The sequence below is a fragment of the Tamandua tetradactyla genome, chromosome 9 (assembly GCF_023851605.1).
Source record: "Tamandua tetradactyla isolate mTamTet1 chromosome 9, mTamTet1.pri, whole genome shotgun sequence".
Lineage (NCBI taxonomy): Eukaryota > Metazoa > Chordata > Mammalia > Pilosa > Myrmecophagidae > Tamandua > Tamandua tetradactyla.
In genome coordinates, this window is record NC_135335.1 from 65,341,350 (window position 1) to 65,367,732 (window position 26,383).

At 37.6% G+C, this 26,383-nt stretch overlaps 1 long non-coding RNA gene across 1 annotated transcript; it reads right to left on the reverse strand.

The window, feature by feature from the left end:
- Window positions 1-487: 487 nt before the first annotated feature.
- Window positions 488-24,736, reverse strand: LOC143646139 (uncharacterized). The gene is made up of 4 exons (XR_013157331.1): window positions 24,634-24,736; window positions 1,499-1,673; window positions 996-1,043; window positions 488-684 (listed from the first exon to the last, which is right to left on the reverse strand). It is a non-coding gene; the product is annotated as an uncharacterized LOC143646139 (long non-coding RNA).
- Between the last annotated feature and the right edge of the window lie 1,647 nt (window positions 24,737-26,383).

Here is a 26,383-nt window from a genome sequence, read left to right on the forward strand (position 1 = left end):
GGACTTGTAGGACTTCAGAATCCCTCATAGTCTGCAAGAGAATGACCTGGGTGCTTCTCAGAGGGCCCCAAACCATTCACACCAAATCTAAAGAGCTAAGGAGGAGACCCAGGAATTTGCACTTCACCCATTCCCAGGTGATTTGGATGCACAAATCTGGGGACCATTTGTGTCTTCATCCCAAAGCACTGAAAACAATTCCGGTCCTACTCTTGACTGTCTAGAGGGCCTTTCTCCTGTTAAATAGCAAAACCAAATGCATCCCCCACTTACCTCACCCAGTTATCAAAATGTGTTGCTGTATAAAACCCACCATCTGTGTCCACCAACTGATGAATGATTAACAAAATGTGGCAGATGCACCCAATGGAATATTATTCAGCAGTAAAAAGGTACATTGTCCTAATACACGCAACAGCATGAATGAGCCTTGAAGACTTTAGGTTGAGTGAAATAAGCCAGGCACAAAAGGACAAATAGTGCATGATCTCAATGTTTTGAAACTATTAGAATAAGCAAACTCATAGAATTTAGGTTGCCAGGGGACAGGGTGGGGATGGGGAATGGGAAGTTGAGGCTTAAAATGCACAGGGTTCCTATTTGGAATGATGGAAATGTCTTGGCAATGGACGGTAGTGATGGTAGCACCATGGTGAATGTGATGAACAGCCCTGAAATATATACCTGAATAGGAGTAAAGGGGGAAATGTTAGTATACATGGTGACAGAGTAAAAATTTAAAAAAAGAAAATTAATCCATGGAACTACACTACACAAACAGTGAGCCCTAAGTTAAATGGACTTAAGTAGTGTAATTATAAAACTATGCTATCAAATGCTCCACATCATTGCAGGATGTTGGTGGTGGGGTAGTGGGGTGGTTAATGGGAATCCTGTATTTTTATGCATAATTGTTCTGTAAACCCACAATTTCTCCAATAATAATTTTTAAAAACCCTCCGTCTAGTAGCCTTCTCATCAACAACTCATCTCACCTTGATTGCTTTAACAGCCTCCTGTGGGTCTCCTGCTTCTCTTATTCCCTAAAACCCAATTCCCTAAAACCCAAGGGAGAACCAGAGATGATAATAATAATAATAATAAATCAGACCATATTAATTTCTTGCCTAAAATTCTCCAATGGGCTTTCCAAAATACTTGGAGTCAAATTCAAAAACTTCTCCTAGGCTACAAAGCAGCACAGGCTCTAACCTTCGCCCCCCTCTCCTCTCCACCATCATCTCACATGTTCTCCATCTTGCTTTCGGCACCACAGATGCCTTCTCTCAGATCCTCAAACATAATAAACCTGTTCCTCCCTTATGGCTTTTACCTTGTAACTGGTTTATTATATGAACTGAACTTGGGAGATTAGAAACAGAAAAGAGCTTTCTACTTCTCCCACCATTATTCTGAAAAGATGCCCTCTTTCATCTCCTGACTCTCTTCCCTTCCTTTTAAAGATGTCACAGACAATACCCTTAGTTTTCCCACTCACTTTCTAAAGAAAACATGCGATCTCTCTCTGGTGCAAAGCTCCTCTCCTCCCTCCAGCTCGAGTCTGGCCCTATGCTCCAGGGCCCGCAGGATGGTGCAGCTAAGATCTGCTTCATTTCCCTCTTCTTGCTTCACCTGTTCCCATCAGCATCTGACTTCTCTAGGTCAAGGCAGGACTGGGAGGGGTTAAAGCAAAAAGACACCATGACTTGTTTACATACCTGGATACATGTGCGTTATCGTTATCTCCTGCTGTCAAATCAAATGCCCTCTGTCAGGACAGACGCCAAGATCCAGCTCATTCTCAGAGGGTGTGTTGGCCTCCACCACAAGGGTTTCTGCACCTCACTGCTCCCTGATGTAGACAGGGCATGCTCTGGTGCATTATTCAGACCCACCTCCCCAGCTCACCCATCCCAGGGCACACCTTTGGGATCCTCTCCCTCAGCAGGCAACCTTTGGGCAGGGGCCTTAAGGTGACCTCAGGCCCTTTGCTGCCTTCCAGAGCCCCTTGGGTGTTTTCCCACCAAGTGCTGGAGGTGTTGGAATCTTCAGCTCTTGTCCCTCTTCTCACCCTTCTATTACCAGTTTCCCCAGCCAGTTTCTTAGCTTTAGCTTTTTCTCCACCCAGGCATTGGGTAACAGTTTCTTTGCCGCTGAACTCCCAGCGGGAGCTCCTCTTCACTGCCCTCTGGCCTCAGCAGGAAGTGAGTCTCTCTGAGCTTCTGTAAACAAACTCTGAGAGAAGGAGTAAGATTCCAGTTTCCCCTTTTTGCAAACATCCTTAAGCTCCCAAGGCATTCAGTTGTTGCCCCCTACACAGAACTTAGATCAGGGAGTGGGACTCAACACCTTCAGCCTCATAGAGCAAGGAAGGGGAAATAGCACTGCACATTTTCTACAGTTCAAAGCACCCTTCAGATAGTAACTCTAGCAAACATGCTGTTTGCATAGGCAGCAGGTCCACCTCCTAGCAAGTCCAATAGGGAAAGATTCTAGTACCTCTCTTTATAATGTGGGAGAACTTATCACCTCCTCCTCTCACTTTTGAGGATTTAGTCAATCTGTTAGGAAAATCCCATTCATCAGACTGCTATGTTCTCACTGTTTCAGTTGTCTGTTGCTGTTTAACAAACTGCCCCCAAAATTAGTAACTCAAAACAAAAAGCTAGTATTTCTCACAATTCAGTGAGTTGACTGAGCTCAGCCGAGTGGTTCTCTTCCATGTCTATTGTGTTCTCTCTCACAATTGCCTTCATATGGGGACTAGGGTAGACTGGAAGGCTCAGGGAGACTTCACTCACATCGCTGATACCTCTATGTTCCTCCATGTGACCTCTCTTTGTAGCTTGGGCTCCTTGACAGCATGGTAGTTTCAAGGCAGTAGAACTTTTAAAAAGGCAGCTGATTTTGAAGAGGGAAAGCAGATAATGCCAGTCCTCTTAAAGGTAAGCATGGGACTGGCACAGTTTCTGCCAATGCAGACTTTAGACCAGCTTATATTCAAGTGAAGGAGCGGGAGGAGGGGGGATTGATGGATGCCATCCTTGGAGACATTTAGCATATGGACCACTCTGCTTGAAATGTTCTCTCCAAAGATCTTGCCATGATCCCTAGCCACCTTCTCACCATTCAAGTCTCAGATTAAATGCCATCACCAACCATCATTCCCAAGGCCATCACTGACCCCATCCATCTCAAGTAGCCCTTCAGGCACTTGTATTAGTTAGAGTTCTCTAGAGAAACAGAATCAACAAGGAACACTTGCAAATATAAAATTTATAAAAGTGTCTCACATGACCACAGGAACGCAGAGTCCAAATCCACAGGGCAGGCTGTGAAGCCAACGACTCTGATGGATGGTCTGGACAAACTCCACAGGAGAGGCTCACCAGCTGAAGCAGGAATGGGGCCTGTCTCCTCTGAATCCTCCTTAAAAGGCTTCCGGTGATTAGATTTAGCATCACTAATTGTAGAAGACACTCCCCTTTGGCTGATTACAAATGGAATCAGCTGTGGATGCAGCTGATGTGATCATGACCTAATCCTATGAAATGTCCTCATTGCAACAGAAAGGCCACTACTTGCCCAATCAGATAAACAGCTACCACAACTTGGCCAAGTTGACACATTTCCCTAACCATGACAGCACTCCTGAGTTTATTTTCTTCATTGCATGACTTGATTTTGGCTTAATGGATATTTCAATTGCTTGTTGTATATGGATGTCTTGTTTTGCCAGAACTGCTATGATAAATAGCACACAATGGGTTGGCTTAAACAACATTATTGTCTTATGAATTTGAAGGCCAGAAGTCCAAAACCAAGGTCTCAACAGGCCATGCTCCCTCCTGGAGTCAGCACCATTCTGATGACATACCTCTGTCACATGGCAATCTCTCCTCTCTGGTTTCTCCAACATCTAGCTTCCATGTCCTCAGCTTTTCCTGGTTCCTTGTCTCCTGGCTTCTTTCAGTTTCTGGTCTCTAGTAACTGACTATGTTTGAATTACCTTTCTTTATAAGGCCTCTAGTAATAATTTAGACCCAACCTGATTCTATTTGGCCACATTGTAACTAATAATAGCATCTTCAAAAGGTCCTATTTATAAATGGATTCAAACCCACAGGACCATGGAATAAGATTAAGAAAACCTCTTTTGTTGGGGTACATGATTCAATCCACCATAATTGCTTATTATTTATTTGTATATTATATGTCATTAATTCTGCACTTCCCATTGGACTGTCAGCTTTCTGATAGAAAAGATTTTATTCTCTGCAGTCTTTTCATCATACAGAAAAAGACATAGATCTCAATAACTACTTGTGAATGAATGACCACCAAGCTCAACTCTACCATGTTCAAAGCCAGACCTCAGTAAAAGTAGTTGAAGGGCACAAATGTCCTTTTATATCCAAGCACTCATACTAGCACTTTTGTTTAGACAATTCATTTTCTTTCTTTCTTTTTTTCTGAAGAGTGATAGAAATAATTTATCTGTAAATGTCTGATAGAAAATCACATTCTGCCTCCTAGTAATACTTTGGATTTCTTCTGCAAAAAAAACACAAACAACCTCATGCTTAATGAAACTTCCTAATTTCAATAAATGACTACACAAAAAATTTATTTTTTTCAAGGTACTAAGTAACCTGGGCAAAGTCAAGAGATAATATTCATGTTTCATCTTTGATTTTCCTTCTCAAAATAGTTTAATGTTAAAGTAAATCAACATCATTGAGGGGATCATACCTTCAACAACAACCAGAGCTTTTATTGGGATCATAATGATACCAGCTAACTGTCTGGAGCACTTGCTTTGTGAGAGGTCCAGTGCTAAGTGCTTCGTATGGACCAACTGATTGGGATTTTCCACGCTTAATGCCGAGAAGGGTTTCCTGTGACTTGTGCAAATATCTCTGATCCTCCAGGAATGTGACTTTTATAAGTACCGTCATTTGAGCCCATGTCCTCCTGATTTTTCCTGTTAGGGGTTGAACTGTGCCTTCCCAAAACAGATGTCCTAAGTCCTAACCCCAATCCCGTGAGTGTAGCCTTATTCGGAAATAAGATCATTAAAGATGTGATTAGTTAATATGACATCAAATTGGTTTGGGTAGACCCTAATTCAGTATAACTGGTGTCTTTATAATGAGGGACATTCGGACAGATGGGCAGACAGGCATGAGAGGGAAGAAGGGCATGTGATAGTGGAGGCAGAGATTGCCAGCAAGCACTGAAGGCTAGAAGAAGCAAGGAAGCCTTCTCCTCTACAGGCTTTTAAGGGAGAATGGGCCTTCTGAAGCCTTAATTTTAGACTTTTAGCTCCCAGAATTGTGAAAGAATACATTTCTACTGTTTTAAGCTACCCAGTTTGTGGTACTTTGTTACGGCAGCCCTAGGAAATGAATATACTTCCCAAACTGTAAAAAGAAAAGAAAGGGGAACTCTGATACATTTCTTCACATGAGTGGGGGACATTGCCCTAGGGCGTCCACATTTTGACTACCTTATGTAATCAAAAATAAATCTCATGAGCATTTCGTTTTTACTTTTAGGTGTTGTATTAGTTTGCAAACTGCTGGAATGTAATTTACCAGAACTGGAACAGCTTTTAAAACGGAGAATTTAATAGGGTACACGTTTACAGTTATAAGCCTATAAAATTGTCCCAACTAAGGCCTCCAGGGAAAGATACCTTAGTTCAAGGAAGGCCAGTGGGTCTTCTGTCACCTGGGTAGTTATGTGGCTGGCATCTGCTGGTGTCTTGCTCCTGCACTCCGTTGCTTTCGGCTTCTCTTCCTGTGGGGGTTCCTCACTTTGCTTCTCTAGGGCTGACTTTCATCTCTTGGCTTCCCTTAGCTCTCTCTAGGTCCGGCTTGCTTAACATCTCATGGCCATGTCTGCTGGGCTCCAAGCATCTCCAAACATCCGTGTCCCTGCAAGTGCTGGCATCTGTATCAGCTCTGCTCTGAGGTTTCTATTGACTCTGTCATTTCTGACTATCTCCAAAATGTTTCCTCTTTTAAAGGATTCTGGTAAGCTAATCAAGACCCACCTGAGTTGGGTGGAGTCATATCTCCATCTAATCAAAAGGTCACAGCCACAATTGGATGTGTCACATCTCTGTGGAGATAATCTAATTAAAAATCCCAACTTGTAGTATTGAATCAAGATCAAAAGAAATGGCTGCCCTCACAAGATTGAATCAGAATTAAAACATGGCTCTTGGGGGGTACATGATACTTTCAAACTGGCACAAGTGTTAATCAACTCTAGCTCCCAAAATAATATACAGCCTACTTCATAAAAAATTCCAGTTTTATGAGTTTTAGCTGTCTCTTTTCAACTGTGTTTCTATTTGATAACATTTTTCTGTGAAGGTATAAAGATAATTGCAAGTTCAATAATTTATACCTCATACATATCTGCTTATACCTTATATAACAACTTTTGGATGTGAATATGTAATTATGTGATATATTAAATGCTATTCTAAAAATCTGCTTTTGTTAAAATTCTCCTAAACCAAGTACACATTTTATTTTCCAATTGACCTATTTGCTTAGGCCTTTCGCTAGGACTGTCCCATAAGGCACAGGACTCAGAAATTCACAGAAATAAGTGCAACCATTGGCTGCTACTCAATGCCCAGCAACTTAGCTGACTGTTGCTGCTGGAAACTCTGGTTTCATTTAATTGATGTCTGCTGTCTTCATCACACAGCTGTTAGCCCATCAGAAAGATAGTTAATGAACTTGGCAATATAAATTGTATTAAGTCTTTTGCCCTAAGGTTAATCATGGGAAATATTTTAAAATGTACTTTTGGTGTGCTAAGCTTCCCTAATAAATATGATTAAGTAAAATAAGTTGAAAGGAAGAGCATCAATTCATCATGATTGCTGAACATTAGGAGTGGGTTTATATCTGAGCAAAGGGAAATTTAGCGCCTGTACTGTCACAGTGGATAAAGAGAAATTGGCTGTTAGCCAGATGCTGAACTCTACTTTCAGTGGTGGAGTTTTTCTTAAGCCAGAAAAACACTGATTTATACATCAATATGACAGTCTTCAATAGGGTATTGTTCAGGGATTTATTTTGCATATAATATGCTTTTTTTCTTGTTCTTCATATCAAACTGAGCATTATAATTCTTTGTAAGAATAAGAAAAGCACATATTCTAGGAGTAAATCTATGAGGAAAATAAACAATGTTGAAATAGTAGCGTCCTAAGAACAATATGTGTTTTATTAAAGAAACATTTTCCCAAAATTTAAACGTAAATTTTATATTAAATATTAAACCTTTGTAAAACAAAATCTATTTACTCACTCTTTCAAAAAAAGAACCTAAAGTGTGCTTGCAGTAGCCACAGCTGCTGCTATCCCCTTCACCTCTACTATCCCTCCAATATCCATTCTTCTGAGCACTGCCATTTCAGTACTTATTGATGATATACTTAGTATTAGACTACATTCTAGGAACAAAACTATGCAACATGGCATCTAGAATAACAAAGATTATCCGTATCAGTGGAAAAAACATTTTGTGATGTAATTCCCCTTGTTTTAGTTCCTATTAGTCTTATCAAGGAAAAAATGCTCCATCCTTTTCTGGGTCTTAAAATGATGTGATATTTGAACATTTTGTTGTAGTCACTTTAGTTGTTTTCTCCTATGCCACACAAAACCCCCAAATGACTTATAATGATAAGCATCTATTTGGGGATGATGGTACCGGAGAGAGGAAATTAATTTATATTTGAATGGGCTCCTTTTTTTTTTTTTTTGAAGGACAAAATCATCCCCTCTTAGCACAAAATGTACTTGCTGAAATCTTATTCAGGCTTCCTGGGCTGAGCCCTCCCTCTGGTTTAATCTTCCCTGAAAGGGAGAATTGTAGCATGGATGTCAGTGAATAAGAATTGTCTGGTCCTCTCTGGGCTTTGGACAGGGATGGTAGATTCTACAGTAGCTTCCTTCTGCAGATGTAATTTCACTGAAGCGTGCTCTTTTAGGGAATCAGAATTCCCTCAAACATGGGCTCCATTTCTTCAGGACATGAAAAATTTTAGGCATCAGAAGTATTTATCCAAGAATAATTTCTACTTTTTAAGAATAGCTGCTCACATGAAATTCTTGAGTCTTGAAATAGTCTTGTCTTTAATGTCTATAAGAAAAGGGCCTGAATTGAGAAACTATTTGTCCCCTAAATCGTCATTGTCAAGTTGATGAACCTTTATCAAATATTTACAGTCTATAAAGCACTGTACTAATTAGAGGATATAGGAGTTGGAGGAGTTGAGGACATTGAACACAAATGAAAAAATTGGAGAAGAAATAGTCTTGACTTCCAGGAGCTGACAGTCTTCTTAGAGAGACAGATGCGTGCACTAATAATCCAGTACAAACCCGGTTGTACCAAATGCTGCAGAGGAAGATGAAACCCACTGGGGATGGTGGTGGTGTGGGGATCTGGGAAAGCTCTTTGAAGAGGGGTGATTTGTTTGAATGTGCTTCAATAAGATAGGACAACGCTGAAGACTCGGGATACCAACATGAGGAAAAACCCAGCAACCTGAGGACTCAGATCTCATTCTGGAAAGAGGCTGAGGTGAGGAATGCATTGGCATATATGATGGGATCAAGTGGGAGGTAAAACTGTAAAGGATGGAAGCACCCTTTATTTGTCTCTCTGTAACTCCCTTTGTCATTACTACTTGGAAGCATATAAACATATAGTCACTCCCAGATGTGTCTTAGTGTAACACTCTCCAGAAACTAGAACTTGATGTCAAGCAATTCTTTGCACTTCCCCTTGATAATCACTCAACTGTAATGAGTCCGTCCAGGGGATCCCAAGGCAGTCACCCCTCTTTCTGGTTCTGATACCCTTTCTCTTTACCATGGTTTTCTAGATCTCAGGGGCCAGCAAACTTTTTCTGAAAGCGCCGGATGGTAAATATCTTAAGTTCTGCAGGCATACAGTCTCTGTCACAACTACTTAATGCTGCCTTTGAAGCTTGAAAGCAGCCATGTGCTGTAATGAGTGTGCTGGACTCAAACTATGGCTAGCCATAGTTTGTGGACCCTGGGTCTAATTCCATCATTCCCTCAGTCTTCTCCAAAGAATCTAAGTTATTTCTGCTCTCTGCCTTCAGTCAAGACTGTTAATTGTTTGAAACCATTAGATTTTCATCCGATGAATCTGGGACCGGACCTGATTTTGGCAAAGAAGGAAAAAAAGCCACAACCGTTTCTGATCTGACCTGAAAGAAGACACATGTAAGATACAAATCCTTTGTGTGCCAAGATGGACTATCTCTAGTATGCTGTTATGCTTGACATGACTCTTTTTTTTCTGGCTTTACCAAAGATATCTTTCAGTTAACATGGCTTATTCAGACCAGGGTTAAAGAACGGAGGTAGGTGTGTATAATTACCCACAAAGGGAGTCAATCGGCAGTGGAGGGATGGAAGGTAAATATAAATACCATCTAGCTACATTTGTAATCCCCAAACCTAATTATTGAGTGTCACTATTTGTCAATCCACTAATGTTTCCTTAATTTAATTATTATAACATGAGTACCAAAAAGATGAAGTATTGCAACTTGATCTATGTGTAATGGAAACCTACTGAAGGTTTTTGATCAGGGAAGAAATCAGTTCAGCTTTGTTTTTAAGGGAAAATAGTTCTGGCAACAATGTTACAATTGAGGAGAATAAAGAATGGAAGAAGAAGAGCCAATGTACTTTAGTTAAAAATCCCCAGCAAGGAATAGCCCCAACCTTAACTTGTCAGACAGCATATATTGCTACCATTTATGGCCCAAGTGGTCATCATTTGTAGGGCCACAGAGCCAAGATCTTCAAAGAGGATTACAGGATGGTGGAGTTGAGAAAGATTGAAAGAGTTTGACCAAGTCTATAGTCTAGGCAGAGGGCCACCTGGCCACCAAGCATTGTGCAGATAGTATTTTCCACAATGACCACAACCAGAGCTCCTTTCCACAGCTCTTCTTCCTATGTGAGGCTGACGCTGCCCCCACAGATAGGTTCTTCCTTTGTTCCGCCCCTTGAATTTTGGAAGGTCTGTAACTACAGCAGAAATGATGCTATGGAACATTCAAGGTCAGGTCATAAAAGAACACAGAGCTGTCATCTGATCCTCTTGGGACACTCACCCTTGGAAACTGGTCACCACACCATGGGGAAGTAGCAAGTACACACAGAGGCCAGGTTCAAGTGCTCCTGTCTTAAGATCCAGCTGAGTTCCCACCCAACAGCTGACATCCACCTCCAGACTTGTAAGAGAGTCACCAGTTGACTCTAGCCCCAGACCCCATCTGACTACAAAAGCAGGAGAGACCCTTGAGCTAAAACCAGCTAACTGAGCCCAGTCAACACCCAGAGCCATCAGAGATAACAGTACAGTGATTTTTGTTGTATTAAGCCACTATGTTTTGGAGTGATTCATTACACAGTAATTGATAACCAAATAAGTACAAAGAATACAAAAAAAGCCAAAATTCAAGTAGGTGGGTATTGTTTAATAAAACAGTAGAAAATAATAGTTATTATTAGTATCATGCCTAGCTCTTAAGTTCACTTTCTTAATATTTTGAACAAATGACCCAGGATCCCTGAGGGACTCCCTGAGGGAGCCAAGCTTTCTTAAGCATGCTACCAGATTTGACAGGTCCCACTTTCTCCAAGGCAGTCTATATGAGCCACCAGGCTAGTGCTCAAATTGCTATCCATGAATTTCATTTAAAATTAAATAATTTTTTAATTTAATTTTTTAAAAAATAAATAATTTTTTGGAATAATGAAAATGTTCAAAACTTGATTGTGGTGGTGAATGCACAACTACAAGATGATGCTGCAAGCTGATGATTATATGGTATGTGAAACTATCTCAATAAAATCACAATAAAAGTAAAAATAAAATAGTGTTGCCCATCATTTCACATCTTGGTATTAAAGCGATTGAATCAAGTCACAAGATATTAAATCTTATTTATAAAAAATTTTTCTACTTAATGAAGTTGTAGATTTACTAGAGAAATCATGTAGAAAGTACAGTTTCCATATACCCCACCCCCAACACACACATACAGTTTTCCCTATTATTAGCACTTTGCATTAGTGTGGTAATTTTGTTACAATTGATGGAACAATATTATACGATAGGGTTTACTCTGTTGTACAAGTCTATGGTTTTTAGAATTTTTATTCTGGTAACATAATTGCTACTTAAATTTTCCCATTTTAATGCAATGTTGTGCTACACATTATTCCTTTTTTAAGAATAACCTTTCACAAATGTCTTGCACTTATCTCTCTCCTTTAATGTATCAATTCATCTTTTACTTTTTCCCAGATGCAGTCACATATTTCCTGGGATCATTATAAATCTCGATAAGGCCTTATGGCATGTACTTTAACCTAATTATAGCAGCCACCTCAGTGGCACAGCATTCACTTGGATGCAATGGATGCATGATTTAACAGGGCCACATTCTTGAGCTAATTCCATTTTTCGGTCAATCAAGAGGCAGCTGCTTAAGTGTGTCCAAGTACACAGAGCATGGCTTTCCAGCTTGTAAGTCAGCACCACCCCCTTTATTCTCCATAGACAACATTCTCTCCCACTTTAGGGTAAAGATCAATATCATCACCTCTTTGGCTTCTGCTGCCCAGCCCTCCTCTCATTGGTACAACCTCGCTCCTTACTTCTTTCTAATTTCTGAGATGGTGTGTCCTTTCTACTCAAAGACAAAGCCTGCATTTTTCTTCTTAGGCCTACATCTTCCCACTTTCTCAGACCCTGCCACATAAATCATTTTCTTTCCTGTATCTTAGGCCTCCTGGCTTTTGACCCTCTGCCTATAAGCAATAAAAAAAAAGAAGAAAAAAAAAACATCCTAAAAATTAACTCTTTCTTGTCCTTGCATCTTCTAATGTACCTCTTTATCTTCTTTCCCTTTTCAACAACCCCCCTTGAAAATACCATCTATATTTATTGTTTACCTTGTTCAACTCCTATATACTCCAAGTCCTACTGCTATCTGGATTTTGCCCTATCATCATTTGAATTGTTAGCATCACCAATGCTTTCTTCAATGACGTTTCATCAGTGTAATAACTACTTCCAGCACCCCCATAACTAATACTAAGGATTAAAGAGAAGCAATTGTTCATATCACATTTAAACATATTTTTATTAAGTTAAGGGATTTTTTTTCTTTCTGCTTTTAAGAACATGTAAGTGGTTGTTATGGGTTGAATTGTATTATACAAAATGATGTGTTCAGGTTCTAAACCCTGGTCCTGTGAATGTAGACTTCAATGGAAACAGGGTCCTTGAAGTGTATGATCAGTTAAGACCGGGTTGTAGGACATCAGGGTGGGCCCTAATTCAATATGATGGCTATCCTTATAAGAACGGAGAACTGGACATTGACACAAATAGATAAGATGACCAGGGGAAGAGGGAGACAGAGATTGAGTTTTGCCACAAGCCATGGGACACCAAGGATTGCCAGCCACTGCCAGGAGCCAGGAAAGAAGCCTGAAAGGTTTATTCCTACAGATTCAGAAACAGCTCTTCTGAAACCTTAATTTCAGACTTCTATCTTCCAGAACTGTGAGGTTTTAAGCTGCCTTGTTTGTAGTATTTTGTTGCAGCAGCCCCAGAAAACTAAAACAGTGTTTTTCAATTAACTTGTTATTAATAAAAAAGGAGATCCACTCTAAAAAAGTTCTTATTTTCATTTCATTATTGGCATTTTTCTGTTTTATTTTTAATTTAGAGAAGTTGTTTAAACAATCATTCATAAAATACGGGATTCTCATATCCACACCACCCCTAAACCTTACGGTGGTATGGAACGTTTGTTACAACTGATGATAACATTTTTCTTATAATTGTATTATTTTTTAACAGTAGTTACCTTTGTTACAACGGATGAAAGATTATTAAAATCATACTATTATCTGTCATCCATAAGTTACATTCGGTATGCTTTTCCCATATACTACCCTATTATTAACACCTTGCATTAGTGTGCCAGTTTGAAAGGATTTATGTGCCCTAGAAAAGCCATGTTTTTAATCCTGATCCAAACTTGTGGGAGCAACCTTTCTTTTAATCCTTATTCAATAATGTAGGTTGGAAACTTGATTAGGTTATCTCCACGGAGATGTGACTCAACGAATTGTGGGTATTAACCTTTCATTAAAGGGAGATGTGACTCCACTCATTCCAGGCAGGTCTTGATTAATTTACTGGAATCCTTTAAAAGAGGAAACATTTCTGAGTAAGTGTCAGAATGACGGGAGAGCAGTAAAGCAGAGTCAGGAGAACCATGCAGCCAGAGACCTTTGGAGATGAAGAAGGAAAATGCCCCTGGGGGACCTTCATGAAAGAAGATTCCTGGAGGGAAAGCTAGCAGACACCACCATGTTTGTCATGTGCCTTTCCAGTTGAGAGAGAAACCCTGAATTTCATTGGTCTTTCTTGAGTGAAGGTAACCTCTTGTTGATGCCTTACCTTGGACATTTTTAATAGGGATATTTTTATAGACTTGCTTTAATTGGGATATTTTCACAGCCTTAGAACTGTAACTTGCAACTTAATAAATTCCCCCTTTAAAAACTGTTTCATTTCTGGTATATCACATTCCAGCAGCTAGCAAACTAGAACAATCGGTATCATACATTTGTTACAATTCATGATAAACACAGACTGGCAGAGTGGATTAAAAAAGCATGATTTTATTCTCTTCTACTGTGACTTTCACCCGCATAATTTCAGTTATTTTATTATCAAATTCTTCTTCATGCTCACACATTGTCTTCTTAAAATCCTTTAACTCTTTAGCCGTATTTTCCTTTATTTCCTTGAATTGGTTTAGGATGTTTGTTTGAGCATCTTTGATTTGTTGTTGCAAATTCTGTTGTTTCCTCTGAATTTTTAATGTGTTCACTTTACCAAGCCATATCTTCTCATTTCTTAGTATGACTTGTAATTTTGGGCTGATATCTGGTGTTTACTGTTGATTGACTTTGTGCTAAGACACTTAGTTTGCCTTATTCCATACCTTGAGAATAGTCCATGTTTAACTGATCAGATTTTTCAGCTCTTCATCTGATTCTTTCCCTGGATATGTATTAGTTTTTATCCACCTCTGACCAGGGTGGGGTTGAAAGGATGGCTGCTCCTGCCTTTGTCCAGAGCAAGTTGAAACACTAGCTCAGACCCAAGACCCAGTTATCTAAATTCATCAATCAAAGGCCATAAATAGAGATCTGCTGGTCCCACTCCTGTTTGAGGAGAAGAAGATTTTTATGCCCCTTTCTGTCTCCAGTGAACTAGCAAGGGAGTTGACCACAAGGTGTTCTGCCACAGGAGTGGGGGATGGGCACTGGCAGCCACTCTTCAGAGAGAGCAACTCACTGACCTTTATCATAGTTTGTCCATCTCTTCCTCCTGCTGTCCTCTGGATGCTGCTAGTGCTCCTCTGGCCTCTGAAGCCCCAGAACAGTTGTTTCAGCCAGTACTTGCTTGTTCAATAGTCATTTTGGTGGAAAGACTGTGTCCTGCAACACCCTACTGTGCCATTTTCCCTGAAAGTTCCTGGCCTTCTTTTTGTTTTCCACGTTTTATACTTCAAATTGTCATCTTTCAAAATTTTTTGAAGCTTATTCATAAACTTGACTTATATATTTTTCCAAGGTATGAAGGAAGACATAGACCTTATATTTGTATGGTCTTTTATGAGCTACAGTGTCCTTCACAATCTATTTAACCATTTCTGAGCCACAGGCCCATCTCTTGAGGAAGATAAACCAAGCATAATTTCACAGATGAGAAAACTAGCACTTTCATCCCAGATCACATGGTTAGTAAGTAATGGCCTAGGACAAAATTCCAAATCTTCTGATATTTAGTCTAGTGCTGTTTGAAACTCATTGCCTTCATTAAAACAGTATTATGATTGTGCACAGCTTTTCAGAATATAAAATTGATGTGGACTTTGGATTACCCCCTTTTTCCCCCTTGCCATTTGAGCTTTGAAGTGGCAAACCTTGTAAGGGTGTCCAAGTTTGATGTAGTAAAGAGTTTTCTTCTCAAGACCTGGGAGAGGCTAGTCAGTTTTGTTGAAATAGACAAAACCATTCTTCATGTAATTTTCATGAAACAAATTATCTTTTTAAAAACTTGCAAAGGTGCCTAAGCAATGACCTCACAATCTATATATCAGAATGTATTAGAGGACTGCTGCTTATAGGGTGAGAGAGTAACTTGTACCAGACAAGCCCTCTCACCAGTAACAACTATAAAACTAGACAAACTGTATTTGAGATAATTATTTCCAGATGTTATTCAGCAGGCAGCACAGATCCATGATCCATGAGAAAAGGAAACAGAAGAAGAACCTCACTGTCACCACAGCTGCCCACCTGGATGCACTCTCCAAACTGTGGTACAGGAGGAGTAACCGTCCTAGTTCCCTAGCTCTGACCACAAATACGAGGACAAGAGGTAGCTTAAATAATGCAATGTCTTGGCTCATGGTTTTGAGGCTAGGAGAAATCCAAAACTGAGCTGTCAGTCTTCTCTCTGAAGAGTGTGGCCTCTGGGGCTGCCTGTTGGCAATCCTTGGGTTCTTGGCTATTCTACCACATGGCAATGTGCACAATGTCTTCTCTTTTCCCTTTCCATTCTGTTGACTTCCAGTTTCTGCCCTTCCCTGTGGGTTTTGTCTTCATAAAGCCTCCAGGACTAGGATTAAAGCTCAACTTCATTCATTTGGGTCACGCCTTAACTAAAAATCTTGAAAAAGTCCTATTTACAACAGATTAAAACCCATAGGAATGTATTAATTTTAGGAATATGTTTTATTTCTGGGGTGCATAATTTAACCCACCACAAGACCCAGATGGAAAAAAGAGATCTCATTGAGCTGAGGAAGTAGCTATAATAGTTCTGGGTGACTGAGGTGGCTAAAAACGGTAGGGAAGGAATGGAAAGGAAGCTGCTGTGCAGAAAAAGAACTCAAGCATTCTGCAGAGAGAAGCCCTTGGTCTTTGGTCCCAAACAAATCCGTGATGTATAGGGAAAGTATACACATTAAAACAACTCTAAAATTTCCCTAAAAGTGCATAAAAACAAGCCTTAAAGAAAAATGCTTATTTGCAAAGAAATTAACTGTCTGTTGGAACAAAACTCAATATTCTATTAAAGAAAACTACAAAGGCAGCTAGCTATTCAGCAACATGGCAGTCTATATCTATAATATAATAAAAAAAATCATTAGACATTGTGAAGAGGCAGCAAAATATGATGCATTACTCCAAGAAAAGTCAATGAATAAAAACAGACCCAGAAATGACACAAATGATGAAATTAGCAGACAAGGATATTAAAATGGTTATTTTGATTAAAGGATTTAAAGAAAATCATGAACAGAATTAGGAAAGAAACGAAAGATTTTAAAAAAGAATGAGAAGAACATCTTGTGCTGAAATATAAATTATCTGAAAGGAAAGCACAATGAATGGATTTAATAGCAAATCAGACACTGACTTGCTGTGATAAGATCAGTGAACTTGAAAATAGAGCAATAGAAATTATTCACATCAAAGCATAATGAGGAAAAGAGCTCGGAAAAACAGAGTCTCAGTGACATGTGGGACTATATTCTTACATGTAATTTGATTACCAGAGGAAAGAAGAAAGATTGAGTCACAAGATATATTTTAAGAAACAATATCTGGAAAATGTCAAATTTGATGAAAACTAAAAACCATTACCCCCAAATACCAATGAGCCTCAAACAGAATAATCAACAAAGAAGCCATATTAAAGAACTTTATAATCAATTTTCTGAAAACCAGTTATATACAAAAAAATTCTTAAAAAGAGACAGAAGAAAGACAAATTGCCTATAAGTGAACAACAATAAGAGAGACTGCTTAACTTCATTAGATATTATGCAAGTCAGACAATTATAGATAAAAATTGTTAAAGTATTAAAAGAAGAATAAGGAAAAAATGGAAAAAACAAAAGAAAATCTAAAATCATGTGAAAATATTCTTCAAAGGTGAGGGAAAATTAGACACTTTCAGAAAACAGATACTGAAAGACTCACCAGCCGACAAATACCACAAGAAATAGTAAAGGAAGTTCTTCAGGCTAAAGAAAAATGAGGCCAGATGGAAACTCATTCTACAAAAGAATGGAAAGTTCCAGAAAAGGTAAACATGTGAATCAATATAAATGATTTTTTCCCATTGTTAGTTCTTTTGAAAGGCAGTTGATTATTTAAAGCAGAAATAATAACATTTTTAGTGGTCTGTAACAAGTAGAAGGAAAATTCTAGGAGACCAATAGCACACAGGACAGAACAGAGGAAAATGGAAGCTATTATTGTAGGGTTATATTGTTAAGGTTATATATCACTTTTATTTGTGAAGTGCTATAATATTAATTCTGTCGACTGTGATAAGTCAATGATACATATTGCAAACTGAAGAGCAACTAGTTTTTGAAAAAGAGATAAGAGCTAGAAAAACAGTAGAAGGCATAAAATGGAATCTGAAAAAAATACTCCAAAAAAATCAGGAAAAGAGGAAAATAGAATATCTGATGTCACAGAAAGAAAACAAACAGCAAGATGGTATACTTATATGCAACCATATTTTCTAATTACATTAAATGGGAATGAACTAAAGACTTTAATTAAAAAGAAGATATTGTCAAACTGGATAAGAGAAGCAAGACCCAACTATAGGTCATTATAAGAAAGAAAAGGAGGTCTGCCACCAAAACATTTGTCATAAGAGTGCTGAAGTGGCTATGTTAATACAGGATAAATTAGAGTTTGGAACAAGAAATATTATCATAGATAAAAAGGAGTATTTCATAATGAAAATATGGTCAATTTATCAAGGGGGCATTAAAATCTTACAAGGCATATACATATTATAACAGAAATTCAAGATCCAGCATGAAGAAAAAACTGATGAAACAGAAGGCAGAAATAAGTGATTCCACAATAAAATTTAGAGATTTCAATATTCCTTTTTCAGAATTAGAAAGAATGATAGAAAAAGTATACAAAGTCTGTAAAGATAGAGAAAACTTGAACAACCCTGTGAATCAACTTGACTAGCAGCACATTACAATTTTTTTCTAGTGAGTTTGGAAAATTCACTAATCTAGACCATATGTTATGGCTTACAATAAATTTACAGATTTTAAATCATATAGAATATATTCTCTGACCACAAATAAATTGCAAAACAAAAGACAAATATCAAAAAATCCCCAAATATTTGAAAATTAAGTAACCTATCTCTCAATTGCCTCAGTGTCAAAGTAAAAGTGATAAGCGAATTAGAAAGTATTTTTAATTGAATGACAATGAAAATACCACATATCCAAATCTGTGGGATGCAGTACTTGGAGGGAATTTTCTATCTCTACTTGTTTATATTAGTAAATAGGAAGGGATTAAAAACAACGGTCATTGCTTTCACCTTAAGACTCTCTAAAAGAAATGAATTTTAAACAGAAAGGAAGAAGGGGGAAATAATAATAATGAGAGTGGATATCACTGAAATAGAAAACAGAGAAGTAATAGAGAAAACCATGAAACCAAAATGTGTTTCCTTGTAAAGATTAATAAAACTAATAACACCCAACCTACACTGGTAAAGAGAAAAACAAATTACAAATATTAAGTATGAAAGAGAAGACAGCACGAATTATCCACATATATTCAAGGAACAATAAAGAAAGATTATGAACAACTTTCCATCAGTAAATTCAATAATGTAGATTAAAGGGGCAAATACCTTGAAATTATTTAAATGACATAAGAGGACATACAAAATCTCAATTGTTCCATAATAAATAATTAGACTTATATTCTTATTTTAAAATCTCGAAAGACGAAACTCCAGGATTTTTCTCCTTTCCTATCCCAAAGTCCAACAACTTCAAATGTTTTTTATGCAGCCCAGTACACACAACCCAGAAGCAGAAAAGGTTTAAAAACAGTATTTGCACTTACTACATGAAATGTATATTAATTATCTATTTTTGTTTGGATTATTTAGATTATTCTAATCTAGTCTAACCTACTGACTTAAAAAAAATGCTTATTACCAACATTAACTTGATTTCAGGACCCTCTAATAGGTCACAACGTATTTTGAAAAATACTATTCTAATTATAGTAGTGCCCCAGGACTCAGAGCTTGGGACTCTTCTCTACCCACTCTCTCCCTAAGTGAAAATCATCCACTTTCCTAACTTTCAGATCCATTTATATGCTGAACTCTTCCATAGCTATCTCACCATCTCTGAAACTTCCACAAATATATGTTTTATATATATAGCCAATGGTATATTCCTTATCTATATTAGACATCTAAAAGAAACTTTTAATGTAACTAGTCTAATACAGAATTTAGGGCATTATCCCCCAAACCTGCTCTTCAACCAGTCTTTTTTTCATTCACTCAAGGTTATAATCTTGGCATCATTCTTGATGCCTGTCTTTATCTCAAACTCCACAATCACATCACAAATATCATGCCTTCTCTATCCTCAAAATAGATTCCAAATTTGACCACCTCTCACTACCTTCCTCTGATCCAAGCTAACATCATCTCTCACTGGGAACACTGCAGCTGGCCTTCTTATTGGTCTCCCTTCGTTATCTTGGGTACTTCTAAAATTGATTCTTCATAAAATAACCAGAAAGAGCATTTTAAAATGCGCATCAGATTATATTATATCCCTGCTCAGGAACCCGACAATGGTTTCAGATCACACTGCAATCAAACCTCAAATCTTTACCCTGTGGTCTGGTCTCTATCTTCCTTCTGACTAACCTACACTCCACTCAGGCCATTCTAGTATCTTTATTGTTCCCCAAGGCCCCTGAGCTGGAACTTGAAGTGGGGTGTGCTGTTTGAAGATATTATATAACCTAGAAAAACCATATTTTAATCCTGATCCAATCTTGTTGGGACAGTCGTTTCTTTTAATCCTGATTCAACAGTGTAGGCAGAAATTTTGATTAGATTATCTCCACAGAGATGTGACATATCCAGTTTTGGGTGTGACCTATTGATTAGATGGAGATGTAACTCCATCCATATAGGTAGGTCTTGATTATTTTATTAGAGTCCTTTAAAAGAAGAAGCATTTTGGAGAAACCTCAGAAATGACAGAGACACTTGGAGAACTGTTGCTTCAAAGCTGACAGAGACACAGATGCTTGGAGATGCTTGGAGTCCAGTAGATGTCACCATGTACCTTTCCATGAGATGTTAAGAAAGCCAGAAACTGGAGCAAGCCAAGGGATGTCAAGAGATGAAAGCCATCCCAGGACAAGCAAAGTGAGGAAACCCCACAGGAACAGAGGCTGGAAGCAATGGAGCACAGGAGCAAGGGACCAGCAGATGCCAGCCACATGACTTCCCAGCTGACAGAGGTGTTGTGGATGGCATCAGCCTTTCTTGAGTGAAGGTAACCTCTTGTTGGTGCCTTAATTGGGACATTTTCTTGGCACTAGAACTGTAAATTCATAACTTATTAAGTTTCTTTTTAAAAATCTGTTCCTGTTTCTGTTATATTGCATTCCAGCAGCTTAACAAACTAATACACCACAGAAAAGAGTAACACTGTGCCCTTGATACTTTATTTGCTTTATGTTTATCATCAATTGATTTTATATTATACATTTGTCTATTATCTGTCTCCCAATCAAATCTGTTTCATGAGAACATGATTTTTTACTACTGTTTGCTCCTACATCCCCTGTCCCTGGTACAAAAAAAGCACTCAATATTTATATGCCATCATCTGTGCTCTTATAACTATTAGATTCACACTAACCCTATTGTTGTTGGGACAAAACTGTGGTGTATTCAGCAAGCTTGGGAAGATGGGCAGGAGAAACCATCGTAGAAGAAAAGAAGACATGCCACAGTGTAGGAGGGAAGACAGAAAGGGAATTAGAGGAGTTTGGGAGGCAAATATCTTTATCTTTGCTGTTTTGCCTGGTGTCAATGTTCACAGGTATCTTGGGGTATTCAGAATGCAATAGTGATTATAAAATCAAACGATTTAGGATTTTCTAACTGAGTATTCTTTGAGGGTCCAAAGAAGTCTGCACTGTGACCTCAGACCAGGTTCACACCAAATGCTCTTCCAGCGTGGTTTCCTGTATATTTGAGTACTCAATCCTCCTTTTATGCATTCAGAAAATATTTATTGACCCTTCTTCAGTGTGAATCACCAGGGATTCAGAGTTTAAGGAACTTCCAGTATAGTGAGAGGAGGAAACAGGAGAACGGCATAATGGAGACTGATTACTGCTGAGGTAGAGGAGCACACAGATTGCTAAGGAAGCCAAGCAAAGAGGCATCTAACTCACCCTGGAGTGGAAAAGGCCAAGGATGCTTCTATGAGGAGATGATTCCTATGTTGAGCCCTAAAGGATATAAAAGTGTTGTATGCCGAAGAACTAGACAAAGGAGCCCAGAGAGACAGCAGGGCCAAAAGCACAGCAAAGCAAAAGCTGGTATGTTTAGGAAACTGCAAGATCTTTTTCCAGATCTGACCACAGACCAATGAGGGATGGGAAAATGCACAGGCTGCATCATAAAGCCTGTGGCATACTCTTAAGGATTTTGTCCTAAAAAATAGGGAACTAATGAAGAAATGCAAACATGACCAAATTTGCACTGCAGAAAGAATAATAGTACATTGAAAGGACAGTAGACTTGTTTAGAGGCTAGTCAATAGTTCATGTGAGAAAATGAGGACATGGACCAAGTTAGAGACTTTGGAGAGACAGAGAAAGAGATAAATAGTGGACACTGAGGTTTAATCCATGGATTTTAGTGATTGACCAAATATCAGTGGTGAGGAAGGGAAAGCAGTCTGATTCCAAGGTTTTCATGCTTAGATGGCTGTGTGGAAAGCATGTCTTTAAAGCAGACATGGTTCCCAGTAGGGAATGGAGCATATGACAATGCTTATATTTGTGAGTTGATGAGTTTTGATATTTGGCATCTTAATATATCTCAAGTAGGCATCTGCATATATCTATTAGCCCTCTGTATCTACCTACTGGAAAATCAATACAGGAGACTGAAATCTGTGTTTCATTAATTGAATGTGTAGCCATGGCATACGTACAATAAGAAAAATTTTATATGTGACTGTTGAAGTCAGGTGAATAGATGAGCTCTCTAGGAACTAGAAAAGGATATTGCATTATAAAGGTCAAAAGGAGATTTTCATGAACACATATAACTATGTATGATTACTGTGTAAACAAGCTATTCTTTTTACAGATCCAAGTTATACATACTTAACTTCTGACATTGAGCTCTAGGATGACTTATTTTAGCCAAAAAGGAAACTGTTTGAATAACAACAACAACAAAACAACAAAAACATTGACGGTCAGAGGTTGACTCTCAATTATGAAGTATTAGAAAAAAACATTGAAGGTACACCTACTAATGATGGCAACACCATATATTCATCAAGGATCAGCTTCAGTCTATGAATTTTATAAAGGGCCCCTCCTCCTTTACAAATGTGAGTCCCAACACCCCATCCTGCTGCTCTTCCATCATTGTAACAATATCACATAAAGTCTATAGTACTTTAGAGACTTCTGGGGAAGCCCTTCAAAAACAAGAGAAAGTTTAAGAATTTCTCAGATAAACAAAATCTGAGGGAGTTTATCACCACTAGACCTGCTCTGCAAGCAATGCTAAAGGGAGTTCTTCAGACTGAAAGGAAAGGACACTAGACAGTGTTTCAAAGCAGAACGAAGAGACAGAAACTTGCAATAAAAGTAATCATTTGGATAATTACAAATGCCATATTATTGTATTGTTTTGTTTGAAATATGGCTTACTTTCTACAGGTGCTAAAATTCTAATGCATAAAAAAGCAATTATAAATCTGGGTTTTAGGACACAAAATGTACAAAGATATAAATGGTAAGAAGTATAAAAAATGGTGGGAGGACAAAGCAGTTTAGAAAAATTATATGTGTGTGTTATTGAAGTTGAGTTTATCTCAAAACACGCATGATACAAAGATGTTAAATTTTGACCCATGGTAACCACAAAAGTAAATATATGGAAAATATGTCCAGATAGAAATGAGAAGGCACTCAACATGATAAAACAAAAAGTCAAATAAATATAAAATTAAGAATTAGCAGAAGTGAGGGGCAAAAAATGTGTATAAAATGCATAGGATGAATAGCAAAATGTCAGAAGACGGTCCTGTATTATCAGTAGTAACTTTAGCTGTAAATGGATTAAACTCTCAGGTCAAAAGGCAAAAATTGGCAGAATGAATGAAAAAAAAAACATGTCCAAACTACATGCTGTTTGCAAGAGACTCAAATTACTCAAATTATCTCAACCTACTCAAATAAGTAGGTTGAGATAGAAAGGATGGAAAAAATACACCATGCATGTAGTAACCAAAAGAGAGCTAAGATGGCTATATTAATATTTGATAAAATAGAATTAAGTAAAAACCAATGATGAGAAACAAAGATAGTCATTATGTACTGATAAAGGGGACAATTCAGCAGGAATATGTAATAATTAAAATATTTATGCACCTAACAGTAGAGCCCCAAAATATATGAAACAAATAATGACATACTTGAAGGGATAAAGTGATGGTTCTATATTAATAGTAGGAGACCTTAATACACCACAGTCAATAATGGATAGAACATCTATTCAGAAGATCAATAAAGGACTTGAATGATATACAAAACCAACCTAGACTTAATATACATATATAGAACACTCCACCCAAAGAAAACAGAATATACATTCTTCTCAAGAGCAAATGGATCATTATCCAGGATAGAATATATGCTTTTGCACAAAACAAGTCTCAATACATTTTCAAATATTGAAATCATATGACACATATGCTCTAACCAAAACAGAATGAAACTAGAAATCCATAACAGAGGAAGAAAGGGAAAATTCACAAAATGTGCAAATTCACAAAATGTGCAAATTAAAAAACATGCTCTTAAACAACCAATGGGTTAAAGAGAAAATCAGAAACAAAATTGGGAAATATCTTGAGGTAAATGAAAATACACATACCAAAACTTATGGGATACAGCAAAGGCAGTGCTGAGCAGGAAATTTATGAAAAGAAGACTTCAAATCAGAGCCCTAACCTCAAAACTAGAAGAATTAGAAAAATAAAAAAGAGCAAACTAAACCCAAAATGAGTGAAAAGTAAGCAACAAGGATTACAGCAAAGATTGATGAAATAGAAAGAAAAATAGAATCAACAAAACCAAAAGTTGGTTCTTTGAAAAAATCAAAACCTGTAGCTAGTCCAACAAAGGAAAAGAGGAAAGAAAAAAAAGGATACAAATAATGAAAATCAGAAATGAAAAGGGGGACATTATTACTGACCTCTCAGGTATAAAAAGAACTATAAGTGGATACTATGTACAACCATACAACCATATGCCATAAATTAGATAACCTCTATGAAATGGAAAAATTCTTAGAAACACACAAAATACCTACACTGATTCAAGAAGAAACAGGAGAGCTCTACTATGTTGGTCTGAAGCTATTATGTACCTCAGAAAATCCATGTTCTTTAATCCTCATTCAGTATTGCTGGGTGGGAGCTTTCTGATTGTTTCTATGGAGATGTGACCCATCCAATTGTGATGGTAACTTTTGGTTAGATCATTTCCATGGAAATGTATCTCCACCCACTCAAGGTGGGGTTGCTTACTGGAGCCCTTTAAGAGGCAACAATTTTGGAAAAAACTTCAGAACTAACAGAGTCTACAGAGCCAGAGATCTTTGGAGATGAAGAAGGAAAACACCCCCACAGGAGCTTCATGAAACAAGAAGCCAGGAGAGAAAGCTAGCAGATATTGCTGTGTGCCTTTCCAGCTGACAGAGGTGTTCTGGACCTATCAGCCTTTCTTGAATGAAGTATCTTTCCCTGGATGCCTTAGTTTGGACATTTTCACAGCCTTAGAATGGTAAACTTGCAACTTTGTAAATTCCCCCTTTCAAAAGCCACTCTGTCTCTGGTATATTGCATTCTGGCAGCTTTTAACAAACTAAAATATCTACTAACAGTTACTAGCAAAGAGACTGAGTCAAATAAAAAAAAAACTCCCAATAAAGAAAACCCCAGGATTTGATGATATCACAGGGGAATTCTATCTACCAAACATTCCAAAAAGACTTAACTCTAATTCTGCCCAAACTCTTCCAAGAAATTAAGGAGGAGGAAACACTTCCTCACTCATTCTGCAAAGCCAACATCACCCTCATACCAAAGGTGGATAAAAAACCACAGGAAAAGAAAAGTACAGACTAATAACCCTTATGAATATAGATGCAAAAATCCTCAACAAAATACTAGCAAACCAAATCCTACAGTATATTAAAAGAATAATATACCATGATAAAATAGGTATATATGTTGTAAGAAATAAATAAATGTTATAAACCACATTAACATTATAAATAAATGTTATAACCCATTATATAAAATAGGTATATAATATATGTTATAAGAAATAAACAAATGTTATAAACCACATTAACAGGAGAAAACACATAATCATCTCAATTGATGCAGAAAAGGTATTTGACAAAACCCAACACCTTTTCTTTACAAAAACACTTAAAATACCAGGAATAGAATGAAACTTCCTCAATATGATAAAGGGCACACACAAAAGCCCACAGGTAACATCCTACTCAATGGTGAAAATCTGAAAGCTTTTCCTCTAAGGTCAGGAACAAGACAAAGTTGTCTACTGTCACCACTGTTATGCAACAATGTACAGAAGTTCTAGCCAGAGAATTAGTACTGAAGAAGTAAAATTTTCCCTATTTATAGATAATATGATCCTATATACAGAAAATCCTGAAAAATCCACAAGAAAGCTTCTAAAGCTAATAAATGAATTCAGCAAAATGGTGGAGTGCAAAATCAACACTCAAAAATCAGTAGTGCTTCCCTACCCAAAAATGAATAACTGAAAGAAGAAATCATTGGAAAAAATTCCATTCACAAGAGCAGCTAAAAGAATCAAATATCTAGAAATAAGTCTAACCAAGATGTAAAGGAAGTTTATACAGACAATCATCAAACATTGCTAAATGAAATTAAAGAAAGCCTAAATAAATGGAAGGATATTCCATGTTCATGGATTGGAAGACTAAATATCATTAAAATGTCAATACTACTCAAAGCAATTAGAGATCCCAATCAAAATTTCAACAACCATTTTTACAGAAAGGG